This window comes from Mytilus californianus, unplaced genomic scaffold, assembly GCF_021869535.1.
Source record: "Mytilus californianus isolate M0D057914Y unplaced genomic scaffold, xbMytCali1.0.p SCAF_18, whole genome shotgun sequence".
In the NCBI taxonomy this organism is placed as follows: Eukaryota; Metazoa; Mollusca; class Bivalvia; order Mytilida; family Mytilidae; genus Mytilus; species Mytilus californianus.
In genome coordinates this window covers 9,149,055-9,159,165 of record NW_026262666.1, presented here as the reverse complement: position 1 = coordinate 9,159,165, position 10,111 = coordinate 9,149,055, and the positions used below count along the sequence as shown (strand labels likewise).

Genomic DNA, 10,111 nt, shown 5'->3' with positions numbered 1-10,111 from the left:
CAAAAAAACAAAAAAAACAAAGGAAAGGAAAACAACCTCACAAACCAGTTTGGCCCTAGAAATCACAAAATTTTTAATCAACCAAAATAAACTTCTTAACATTTATATCATGCTTTCATTAATGTCTTTGAATTTAAGTCATATTTTCAGTAATTTACTCTTGGAAAGTTTTTAAGTGGTCACTACTTGTTTCATTGAATTTTAACTCTCATTTAACAAGTTATATAATTCATGTGTCAAACAGTAATTTTCTTGGTATTATTTTTAAAAAAAAATCGCTTCTGAGTATATGTTAACACTTACAATTCCCAATTTGGGTAAAATCCAAAATTCAACTTTTTTAATTTTAAGTGCGATTTTGATGTAGGTTTTTTCCCTTTGAGTTACTTTTGAAAATGAACCATATTTATTAATTTTTAAAAAAAATAATGTATCATGAGTTGTCTCCTGACTGGTTTGTGTATTTCAATTTTGTAATGTATCAATTTGTATTTCAATATTTCTATTAATAATTATTATCAATTTCAATGTGTACACTCCTAAGTTGTAACCTTTTCACTTTCAAATCCTTTACAAATCTATTGTAGGAAGCATGTCATCAACTACTTATGTCAATTACCCACATCAATGCTGCTAGCTAATCAGGTCGTAGCAGGTAATTGATTAATTGATTGCCGCTATAGTCATTAAGACCAATTTGGGATTCAAATAATCCAACAGAGAAAAATACCTTTAAGGCGGAAAAGCTTATCAGAACTATCTTTATTGTCTAACAATTCATCAGGCTTTGTCAGAGTGGAATGAAAGTATAGAGAGTATTTATGATACAGAATTATTTCGTAAACACAATTTCTACTGTACTTGAAATGACATTAAGCTAAGCAGCTCAGATTTCATTAAACACTGCTAAAGAGATCTGAATGCATTTTATAGAAAATCTAACATGAATGAACTATGTTTTTTATTGCTGCGTCGTACAATATAATCAATTTTTTTCTCCATAAAATAGCGATTATTTGATGAAAAACAAGAATTCGACACACGATATGGAAGTTAATTAGATTTTTTACGAAAATTGTTATATAATTATACTAAATGTTTTCCTTTGTGAGACATTGGGGAGTCCTCCCTTTTTTTGTTGATATATACAACTTTTCACAAAGAGGAAGGTCGTGAATTAGGTCATGAGAAGATAGTTATTTTTTCTAAGAAACATTTCAAGTACTAAATTTCATGTAATAAAGGAGTAGCTAACAGATGATTTAGGTTAAAATTATATAACTTTTACGATTTTATCAGACAGAAATGAACATGAAACCTCTTTTATTACAACAATATGACAAGATGTTTTTTTTTTTTTTTTTTCATTTTGTAAAATCTTATTTATTAATATTTTGTACCAACCATACAGAAAATCTTTCTTCTTACAAAATTAAGTATGAGGGTCCAAAGGGGAAGGAAGGGGGTAAATATGTGAAGAAAGAAAGTTTTACATTTGTCATTTTGGGGCCTTTTATAGCTTACTATGTGGTATGAATTTTGCTCATTGTTGAAGGTTGTATGTTGACCTATAGCCATTAACTTCTATGTCATTTGGTCTCCAGTGGAGAGTTGTCACATTGGCAATCATACCATATCTTCTTATTTTTATAGAAACCACAATTGCCAAAAATAAGATGAAAATAACAATCCATAAAACATGAACTACAGTAATCAGCTATATATAGTACGCAGTTGTGTATAATACACACCCCATTTTCATCAGCTAAAACTTGTGAAAAAAAGTCGAGTTAAAAAATTTTTTTTAATTCTACACAGAAGTGATGCCAACCTGGATGAACTCAAGTTATCCCGAAAGGTCAGCAGTTCTTGCTCCACTGATTAACCTGTCGTGTATAACTCCTGGTCAAATCTGTTGATTTGTTATATCCTTGAATCAAATGGATATTAAGATAACAGTGAAAGCAGGTCTAGTATCCGCTCGACATTGTCAGTTATTCTGTCATTCTGTCTAAAAGACCTTGGATAATAAACTTTCATTAAAGTTTTCTTGGCTTCTATGAAATGGAATATTTATTTATTTGGTCTGCAGCTTGATCATTTTGAGTTGTAGTGTGTAAGCAATTTTTAGATCTGTCATGCTGCTACTTCTTATGTGCCCACAGTTAAAAATTTGACAACCCTTATTGTACATGAAAAATGTTCATCAATCTTTTATCAGCTTCTAACAGAAGCAAAAACTTTTTATTTGATCTGCAGCTTTATAATGTTCAGTTTTAGCATGTAAGCAATTTTTACATTTGCAGTGCAGCCACTTCATGTTGGCTAATAATTTGAAATTTAACAACACTTTTAATACATTTTGTACAAGGAAAATGTTTCTCCTTTTACAAAAAAACATTACATCAATAAAAGTCCTTTATTAATTCTTATCCAATTGAAATATAGTTTTGGAAATCATCTTCATCAGTTTTGCTTCTGTTGACATCAATCAATTCCATGCAGTGACACAAGTCTGGACCCATGCAGTGACACAAGTCTGGACCCATGCAGTGACACAAGTCTGGACGTGGTATTTGAGTCTTGTTACCTACCATTCTGCCTGTCTGTCAAAGATACCTTTGAAAGAAAGTTTTCCTCAAAGTTTTCTTGGCTTCTATGATTTTGAATTTGATTTGCAGCTTGATAATGTTGTTGTAGCATGTAAGCAATTTTTAGAATTGCCATTCAGCTACTTCCTGTTTACGGATAGTCTGACATTTCAATCAATTGTACACAGCGATGCAGAGTGTCGGCATTGGTCTTGTTTTCATACAAAACAGGCTAAAAATGTTTTTTTGAATCAGAATAAATCATATTCAAAGTAGATTTGGGGTACATGTAGTGATCATGAGGGTCTGGATAGGGTTGAGAGAATTGAAAATAATGGGCCAATTGTACAGAAAATGGACAAAAATCATAAAAAATATAAAAATAAGGGGGGAAAAAATAAAGAATAGAGAATAATGGACAAAAAATATAAAGAAAAGAGAAAAATGACCTGAAATATTAAAGAATACAGAAATGAAGCTACACCCTATCTAGACCCTTGTAAATGTCAATGAGGCAGCAGCCTAACAACAGTGAAAACAATACACACATCAAAAGTTTTAATTATAAAAGGAAAGGTTTTAGATGGCACCTTTGGACAAAAGAACTGAAATTTTTAAAGTTTTTCAAAAAGAATTTATTCTTGATTGCAGCTCTTTGATAGAAATAGATTAATATAAAAGTACACAACTTATCTAAACTGGGTGACACATTAGGGAGAAAAAGAAGATTTATATGTATGTGCTGTTTTTGTTGTCTTTTACTAAAATGATTAGGGAATTTTAAAAGAAAAAAATGAAATGTACCATAAAATATTAAAATATTTTTAATGGAGAAATAATGGAATGGAAAGAGGATTATGTAATTTTGTTGTTGCTTTTAACATAAATTGCTTGGAAATTCAAAGTAAAAATAAATAGTTGAGTACAAAATGATTTAACAAGTGCAAATAGGGAAGGATGAGTCAATTTCTAATTAATTTAATGTGGAAAATATTTATCCATAATACCACCTTAGGTATATGCTTATCTGTCTATAATCGTATTTCCTCAGAATAATATGAAATAGAAACTCTCGTCAGAAGCATGTTAACAACCAATTAACTTTCCTCTGGCTATTTTTGATATCAAAACAAACCCCATGTCAATTTCCATATTTCAGTTTAATGAAATAAATGCACTCCCTAAAAAAAATGGACAATTTTTTTCCTCCATTGAACAATATTTTATGACATAAATGATTTTTCCGAGACATTTATGGGAAAGTAATAGTTTTATGGACGATAACATTTATGATATTCACATGGCTTTTAAAATGATTTAGATGATCTGCCTTCATTTTGTTCTCAAGTATTTCATGATAGTTGGCAGTTAGTAAGAAATTGTTATGCACTAATACGATGCAACAGACATCTAATATTTTTAATGGAAAAATTAGAGGGTCCAGATGGGGGAGGGTCTTTCAATTCTCTATTCTTTATTTTTTTGAATATTTTTCTCTATTTTGCCCATTACTCTCTATTCTTTGCATTTAAACATCCCATTATTCTCTATTCATTATTTTTTTGAATATTTTTCTCTATTCTTTATTTTATGCCCTAGCTGCTAGGCGTCGGGCGTCCGTCACGTATGTCCCCAAACGTAGTTTCCGTTTTCTAACTTAAGTTTGCCTCAACCAAATGTTTTAAAACTTTTACACAATGCTTATTACCACAAAACACAAATCAAATTTGAAATTGGATGGCGTCACTTTTACTGTTCACGAGTTATGCTCCTTTATAAACATAAAGATTGCTGAATTTTTCGTTTCTGTTCTCTAACTTTAGTTTGCCTCAACCAAATGTTATAAAACTTTTACACAATGCTTATTACCACAAAACACAGATCAAGTTCTAAATTGGATGAAGTTACTTTTACCGTTCACGAGTTATGTCCCTTTATAAACATAAAAATTGCTGAATTTTTCGTTTGCGTTTTCTAACTTTAGTTTGCCTCAACCAAATGTTATAAAACTTATACACAATGCTTATTACCACAAAACACAAATCAAGTTTGAAATTGGGTAGCGTCACTTTTACCGTTCTTAAGTTATGCCCCATTATAAATGGAAAAATTGCTAAATCTGTCGTTTCCCTACTCTAACTTTAGTTTGCCTTAACCAAATGTTATGAAACTTATACACAATGCTTATAATCACAAAAAGGTCTTAACTACATGAATCCTGCATCTGTATATGTGGAAGTTGACTCATGCATACTTACAAGCCAGGGCATCTGTAACCCATAGACACATTCTCCATTTATTTTGACCCATTTGTCTGTAGTATTAGTCCATTATTCTCTATTCTGTAAACCCCATCCAGACCCTCATATTAGGTGTTCAGTAAGCACAGTAACATAAATTTTAAAAAATTGCTAAGCATAGTATTGATTGTAAATGCAAGAGTCACATTGTAGTAATTATATTTTATCGAAGGTAAATTCAGAAATTATTGCAAGGTTTTTATTAAGGCACTGGCTACGGTTACATGGAAATGTAACAATAATATAAAAATTATTGTTACATTGGAGACTAATTGCCGGAATGCAGGGTTGGGTAAGGAACCAATTAATTACGAATGTAACAATAATATTTGGGTCTACGGTTACATTGCGTTATTGTTACATTAACGCACTGCAATGTACGATTGGAATAGTAATAAATATGTACTAAAATAAAACTTGAAAACTTTTTTTTAATATTTACAATATTGCATACAATATTTTGATTTTTTATTTACAATGACAGTTTCTACAAATCCAGTATGTTGTTTTTGGAGCATGTTTTAGTCCGACGCATTTCGGTGAAACCACTCTAAGCAGCCATCACAAACCAGTGATACGGCAATGTGCACGCTCTATATTGCATACCGTACAATTCCATTCTGCATTTTCCCTTTATGAAGTTTAAGAAACTTTCAATGTCTTAATGCTATGCTTCAGGTGAAAAAAATTTTGTTACTCTTGCGATGTTTACATTTTCGTCCAATATTTTTTTTGGAAGCATGTTAGGTTGTTTAAATACAAGTCTGAAAGCAATTAATGTTGACATTTGCCGACAGATTGAAATTGGTGGAAACAGTGTTTTCATTTTCAGAGTCCAGATATTTTGTGATCTTATCAGTCGTGACAGTACATGCTCTATTGAACAGTTCATTAAGTATTCATCAATAGTGATATTGAACTAAACTGTAGTAGTCATGATTTTTAACAACACCAAAACAATCAATACTTATTAGCAGAATAATATTATTATTATTAATATTATCTAGTACCTATCGAAGAATTAAGCAACATAACTATAGAAGGTTTAAGTTTAATAAATCTATCATACATTGCAGTCTTTAATGTAACAATAACGCAATGTAACCGTAGACCCAAATATTATTGTTACATTCGTAATTAATCGGTTCCTTACCCAACCCTGCATTCCGGCAATTAGTCTCCAATGTAACAATAATTTTTATATTATTGTTACATTTCCATGTAACCGTAGCCAGTGCCTTTTATTAATGTGAAAGTGTGAGTATGGCAAAAATAAGACCTTGCATTTTCATATATCTGATACATATATAAGTATGCAGATTTTCCTGAAATTGCAATAATTAATTTTGCATTTTTTACCTTTTTTTTTAAATTGCAATAAGAACTGGCATTCTGATATCTGATACATATATAAGTATGCATATTTTCCTGAAATCACAATAATTAATCTTACATTTTTTACAATTCTTTAAAAAAATCGCAATAATAAATGCACACAATAATTTTCTGAAGTTACAGAATATGGTATATATTTTTGTAGAATTGTATTTAGATTTTTGCCAGCATCAGTTATGGATTTGATTCTTCCAAATTGAGTTTACTGATATATCAGCAAAGCCAGAAATTTTTAATTTGCCATTATCAAACTGCAGTGTGATGCTGGGAAAAATTGAAATGTAGTGAAGTTATTTACTATTCTAATGCAAAGGTTCAAATATGGGGAGTGACAGCATGGGTCAGATGCACTCGACTTCAATCTTAATTGACTAGGATTGTCAGTTTTCCTACCAAAAGTCGGTGGTTCTGTCCGGCCATTCCGGCTTCCTCCACCATTAAAAACTGACCGCAACAAAGAAGTACAATACGTGTTGAAAGTGCCGTTTAACACCAATCAATCAATCATTAGACGAGTTTTCTAAATAGTTCATCTGCAATTATCATTAGCCTATCTACACTGTGGTTGTGAGTTCGGAAGCTTGCTTTGGCATGGAAGTTTGACTCTGATTTGAATTGACTAGGTTTAGCAGTTTTTTTCCTGAAGATTGTCAGTTCTCTCTGGGAACTATAGCTTCTTACACCAATACACCTTATCGCTTTTAAGTACAATCTGAAAAAAAAGTCACTTATACAACTTCCTGTTTGGGTCAAGTGCTGCAAAAACAAAGGTCATCAGTAACGAGCTGAGGGAGGAAAAAGTTTAGAAAGCGAACATTTTAAAACTTTGATAGATTATGATCCACTTTTTTAAACACAAATTAAAGTAATAAAAATGCTTTGTTTGAAGTGTTTACAATGGTTTAAACATTTCTCTTAGTTTTATCAGAGACATATAATACTATGTCTCTGGTTTTATGCATGATACATTGTTTAAACAGGACCCCAGATATCTTCAACTGGCTGAAAAAGTTGTAATTTTAGAACTTATCCGGACTTGATTAAATAGCGATAAGGTGTATAAAAACTGGCGGTCATGATGATATAGCCAAGAGTGCTGAAAGTGGCGTTAAACACCAACAATCAATCAAATAAAGGGAAATAACTTTGTATCTCTGAGAAAGTTACCAATTAATGCATACTATTCTGATTAATTTGATTTTAATGGAAAGAATGAAATTTTTTGAGGTAAAAACAAACATTAGGTTCACAACACATAAACAAGTTTATTTTTAGTCCAGAGTTATGACCCTTTAGCATTTTTGTAGTGCAACAGCGTAATTAAGTAACAAAATAAGCTAACAACAATTATGGAATCGAGATTGTGCACCTGCCTACGTGATCCAAATACAACACAAATATCGTGAGAATTATTAATTTTGAGAATTAGGATATTAGAATTAAAGATTTCAATAATAAAAGAGTTGAACGAGATATTCTAAATATAACGCAACTTTTTCAATAAATCCGTTTTGTTAAGTCTGAAATTACTTAATAAAGTACTTTGACGTATATAGGTAAGTATGTAGACTAAGTGCGTAGAAGCTTTGTAGAGTATATTACATAAAGAATTACAAAATAGTTTATTTTATATGTCTCTTTATATATTTAATATCGTCTTATGTTGATCCTTTTATGACGAAGGAATGATGAGGATGTGGATGGGGGTTTACAGAATAGAGAATAATGGGCAAAAAATAAAAAGAATATAAAAAAAATGGACCAAAAAAATAAAGAATAGAGAATAATGAGGCGCCAAAATATAAAGAATAGAGAATAATGGGCAAAAAGTATAAAGAATAGAGAAAAATGGCCTAAAAATTTAAAGAATACAGAAATGAAGGACTTCCCATCTACCCCCTCAATGATAATACGCTGAAATTGTGATTGTTAAAAACTAATATATCTATTACAAATGACTTCTTAAAAGATTTTCAGACTAAGTTGGTTTGTATTGACGTAATTTGATGTCATTAGTTTGGATAGTTGAAATGAAAATAATAATTACATTAACAGATTTTAGGTTTTTGAAAAACTAAAATGATTTGAAATCTCCAAATGACGCCACTACATAGGTGTATGAACCAATTTTCTTGCAATCAATGACAACTCTGGTTGATTTAAATGTAGAAAAATCAAATTGTTTTACAGGATTTGACTTTATTATGTCATCGTGTTTTTATATTTTAAGATTTGACTTAAAAACTGGGTTTTATCTCTAAAAAAAGCCTCTTCACTAATAATGTTGACAGATTTAACTTATGGAACTCAATTTTGTCTTATTTTCAAATATTAACTTATTTTCTTTCCGGGCTATTCCAGGGGAAAAATGTATGAGGTTGGGGATTAGACAACACTTTTTTTATAACACAACACCCATAATTATTTTTTTTCATTTGTAACAGAATTAAATTTGTTTCCACCCCTATTACCCAAAAGCAGGGCTTTTAAATTTGAAAATTTAACTTGCTCGAGTTGAAAAATATCGTATCACACTCGATACAGTGGTAGAATCAATATTTATCAATACCCCCAAAAAATTATTCAGGAGATTTGCATGATATTATATAGCGACAAATGTTCAATTCTGTGAAGTTCATTTGTCGTCCAGTATTGAGGGAGCAACCATTTGACTTCAAGGGGAAGGAGGGGGTATGGTTTTTTGTCTGAGTCAGAAAGCGCGAACATTTTTTTCTGTTTTTTGATGCTATCAATCAAATTATTTTTTTCAAAATTCAACACTATAAGGTATGGGGAAAAAATTCATGCTATGTCTGAAATATGACCAACAACCTAGTTAAATATTTATTGAAATTCGAACAGAGCCCCAAGTGCTCTAAAAGAAAGCAATCTTATTTTATCAGATAGATACAACACCATTTGGTATCCTGTCTGATAAGTACACTCAGATTCACAATCAATAATCTTCATTATGATTTTTTTTCATTTATTTTTAGGATTTGTTTTCGCTCAATCGATGTATGACTATTGAACAGCGGTATACTACTGTTGCCTTTATTTAGCCAAAAGTATGTATTGATACTGGTTCAAGCTGAGTTTTCAATGGAGATGATGGCATGCCAACATGTCCTATGGTATTACATTGGAGAGCACTCAGTGTTTTAGAGGAAATTTTGGCATTTTAGACATCAAAAGTTTAGTGACAATAGAACACAGGTGATAACAAGGTAGATACTGAAATCTCTGGTTATTTGATGACCTGGGCAGGTATTGAAAAATCTTGGATGAACGCTTCAATTCCCGGCTGTGACTCGCAGAAAAGGAATAGTTGACAGGTATGGCAAACATGAACTCCACCAAGTGAATCCTACAAGAAAAAGAAAACAGTAGGACACATCAAGGCAGCCATATATGTCTCTAGATTTTCAAGTGAACAAAACAATCAAAACAAACTGGAATATCAAACATGAACTGTTAATTATTTGCAATATACCATCAACTGATGGTTTTTTTACTTATTTTATTTTGCTATATGTCACTATATTGAATTATATAAATTTGTTATAGTTATGTTTTTAACCATTATGAATTGTTCTGTTCCCAGCACAACTGATCTGGAAAGGGTATTTTGTCCGCCTGATAACTTTCCAGAACCGATAATTATATCTGAAGATAACAATTGATCTATATTGATAAATTGCAACTGGATAACGACTGGATTATTATTTCTATCCAGAATGGATAGTTTTATCCGCAAGATATACGTTATCTGAAACGGATAAAAACAGGGCAGAAAATTATAAAAAGAGCCTCAAACAATCACCA

The 10,111-nt window shown here is 31.0% G+C and overlaps 1 long non-coding RNA gene across 1 annotated transcript; it reads left to right on the top strand.

Annotated features, from left to right (window-relative positions):
• Positions 1-491: 491 nt before the first annotated feature.
• Positions 492-9,847, top strand: LOC127726680 (uncharacterized). Its single transcript, XR_007993637.1, has 2 exons — positions 492-655; positions 9,283-9,847. It is a non-coding gene; the product is annotated as an uncharacterized LOC127726680 (long non-coding RNA).
• The last annotated feature ends 264 nt before the right edge of the window (positions 9,848-10,111 follow it).